General features: G+C 35.4%; 1 pseudogene; it reads left to right on the forward strand.

The window, feature by feature from the left end:
• The first annotated feature begins 891 nt into the window (after positions 1 to 891).
• LOC109439371 (large ribosomal subunit protein P1) lies at positions 892 to 1,275 on the forward strand (annotated as a pseudogene).
• Positions 1,276 to 3,943: the final 2,668 nt, after the last annotated feature.

The raw sequence follows: 3,943 nt of genomic DNA on the forward strand, positions 1-3,943 counted from the left end.
ATTTTAAATGACTGAATACAACCATAATATAACAATCGTCTTTCTTTAGCTTACACCAAATCTATTATAGTGAGTAGGTAGAAAGCTGTTATTTCATCTTTATGGACCAAAGAATCATTTCCAAGAAAATCGAGAATCTTAATTTCTCTGAAAACATTTAATGAAGAAGTGCACATACTTAAAGTGCCTCTCCTAATTGGCATTAATCCAGATATACATTAGAAAAGAAAGAAAGGGAGACAACATTAAAATATAAACAAAAGGAAAACCAATTTCAATTTGAGCAATTCACACAAAAACACAATATTGCCTTAATTTTGCTGAACAAAGTCTTAACCTCTGGCAACTCACTTAACATTTTTAGGTCTCAATTACTGATCCATAAATTGGGGACAGAGTGTTTAAATTTACATAATTAGGTGTTGAGAGGCTTAAATTGTTTTCAAGTACAGTACTTGAATAATAGGCAGTATTTAAGCAAAATATTACCATAATTACTATTAATAGAGGATAGCTACACCTGAGGTTTTCAGCAGCAAAAAGGAAAGATGGAAAGTAATATTCTGAATTAATTTAATTTGTGCAGAAAAGTCTTTCTGTTCCCATTTTTTTTTAATAGCCACACTCAGGGGGACAACTGTCTCTCAGAGAAATGTGGTGTGCTAGTAAGATAGTTGTGATAAACATATTCTGATTATAATTTTAAAAATCATGCTCACTGTAGAAAATTTAAAACCTGTAAACTAAAAGAAAAAAATGTCCCCTTTCCTCAGCTGCCGGTAAGATGCTCGGACATTCCGAGGAAGCTAAGGCCGCGTTGGGGTGAGGTTCTCACTTCATCTGGTTACTAGCACCACTCCCGGCAGTGCTTGCCCGGCTCTTGCCTGCACGATGGCCTCTGTCTCGGAGCACACCTGCATCTACTAGGCCTTCATCCTGCACTACGATGAAATGACAGTCACGGAGGATAAGATTAATGCCCTCGTTAAGGCAGCCAGTGTAAATGTTGAACCTTTCTAGCCAGGCTTGTTTGCAAAGGCTCTGGCCAATGTCAACATCAGGAGCCTTATCTGCAATCTGGGGGTGGTGGACCTGCCCCAGCAGCTGAAGCTGCACCAGCAGGAGGGCCTGCCCACTCCACCACTGCTGCCCCAGCTGAGGAGAAGAAAGTGGAAGCAAAGAAAGAAGAATCTGAGGAGTCTGATGATGACATGAGCTTTGGTCTTTTTGACTAAACCTCTTGTAACATGTTCAATAAAAGCTGAATTCTGCTGCTGTTGGTCAAAAAAAAACCAGAAAAAAAACAAGGAAAAATGCACCATAGTCCCACTACCATTTTGATATGTCAATGTAGATACTGTGTGTAAGGGTGTGTGTGTATAATGCATATATATTGTATATATGGATTCTAAATATTAAATTCTGCACATTTTAATATTATTAAATATTTTTCAAAATAATTTAAGTTTCTGCTTACTCTTCTATCTCATTCTTATACCTCAATTTACTGTAGTCATAAAAATTGCAAATGTTCAAGAGTCCTAATTTTACAGCCTCCAAAACCAGGAACAGCTCTTGACTAAAAATGTTTTTGAGTTGACAATCCTTATGATAATTTACAATCCTCTTTATGCATTCCCAGACCTTTAGAAGAGAAGAACATTCTGTCAATTTCTGCAAGTTTAGCATAGTCAGAACCATAGCTGACCTTCCACAAATTCATTTTGGCCATATCCTATGACTTCTCTAAATATCTCAAATGCTTATGCTAATCTAAAAACTAAATTAATTTCATATTCCATTTATTTTAAAACATCTAATTATATATCTATCATCATTATTTGTTTTTATGTGAATGGGCAATATATGGGAAAAGCAGAAGGATATACAAAATCAAAGAAATAGTGAGTGTAGGTCATAGTGGCAAAAAGTTTTGGAATTCCTATTCAGTGTTCTCATATTCAGTAATAGAGCTGCATAATGGTATTTTTCCATCCCTCATGTCAACTGTCTTAAATTTAAATGTATCTCAGCCAATGCCAAACATATCTGAGCAGAGCAGAATTGTATGGTGGATCTGTTATTTATTTTATTAATGTAATTGTAGGTTTGCGCAATGGTGCTGATGACTCATCCTCCACTCCACTTCTATAGTTATCTCATTTTTCCAAGCTTCAACATGGAAATCAATCCCCTAGAGACATGTCCAAGGTCAGTGACAAATGACTTACATGAATCTGTGGTTCCCAAAGCCAGATGTCTACATTCACTCAAAGGACTTTTTAATATAGTTGCCAGTTCCACACTAGGTCTACTGATTAAATTATGGAAACCATTGTTTAAAGTGATTTATTTAGCACTAAACAAAAATAATTAAGTGCTTTATTTTGTTTTAAACAAATGCGGTAGTTATTGCTGATTATGAATACCTCCAAGTCATATTAAGTTTCTAAGTCACAAAGTTAATGTGTACTTTAATTTGCTTACACTAGTCATCCATTTCACAAATTCCTTATGTTTTCAGATTTATTGAACACATAGTTTGTTTCAGGTTCTAGGTTCTCGGGTGATAACACTAGGAAAAAAGTTGTCCCTATCCACATTGACCTTACATCCTTGCATTCTAGTAGTAGAAAATAATAATTAGTAAAACAGGTGAGTAAGCTTATGTCTATATCTACCTAACTACATCCAGATAAATAAACAGATGATAGATAGATAGATGATAGATAGATAGATAGATAGATAGATAGATAGATAGATAGATAGATAGATACAAATACTATGAAAAAAACAAATCAGTATAAACTGTAAGAAATGTTGAGTTAGGTAAAGAGAGATGATTAAGTAAAGACACTTTGATAAGATGATAACTGAGCAAAGAGCTGAAGGAAGTGAGGGAATTGTCCAGGTAGACATCTTACAGTATCTGGGAGAAGAATGTTTGGCAGAGGGAACTGCAGTGCAAAGTACCTAAAGTGGGAGCATTCTTCACGTGTTCATTGAACAACAGCAAAACCAGTGTGCTAGAGCATATAATTAAGAGAGATAAGAGGAGTCACATCACATAGGGTTTCAACTTCATTAGAAGGATTTGTAAGGGGGATCGAATATATGGTGATGGAAGGAGAACTGACTCTGGGTGATGAACACACAATGGGATTTATAGATGATGTAATACAGAATTGTACACCTGAAATCTATGTAATTTTACTAACAATTGTCACCCCAATGAATTTAATAAAAAAAAAAGAAATAATTAATATAAAAATTGAATTAAAAATTCACTGGATGATTTAAACAGAACATTACTCACAGTGGAAAGAGACTGGTAACATGTAGATACATATGTGGATTACCCAGCAATCTACCTAGGAGAAAAAGAGCTAGAAAAAAAGAAAGAGGAGTTAAAGATGTGGAAAATACAAAAGAAAATTCTAACATATGTCCTGACCTCCAGAAAGAAAGAACATTAAAAATCATCACAAGAGCTATCAAAGATATAGTACTCAGTATGTATCCTTGTTCTAAACTGTTATATACTGAACTCATTAATCTTTATAATAAACCTTTAAAGTAGGTAATAATGTGAACCCCATTACAGATAAGGAAACTGAAACATAGAGGAGTTATGGAGAATTACCCAAGGTAGCAGATAGGTAAATGCTATGCTTGCCTCATTCTGTGAACACATCAATAATAGAACTAAATTAAGAATGATCAAGCTGGAGAACCATCCGAAGTCTAGCTGAACAGAAGTTTAATAACTAAGGATATAAAGAAGAAGCCATGTCGATACTGGTATGAGGAATGGAGCTGCTAAACAGCTCTCTCCAAACTTCTGTGTGGTGGATGAATATTGGGAGGGACATATCGGCCACAGAGGTTCCCCCCAGAGGAACAAGGACTCCCATCCCCACACTAACCTCCCCAGCCTGGAGTA

This window comes from Rhinolophus sinicus, chromosome X, assembly GCF_036562045.2.
Source record: "Rhinolophus sinicus isolate RSC01 chromosome X, ASM3656204v1, whole genome shotgun sequence".
Classification (NCBI taxonomy): Eukaryota; Metazoa; Chordata; class Mammalia; order Chiroptera; family Rhinolophidae; genus Rhinolophus; species Rhinolophus sinicus.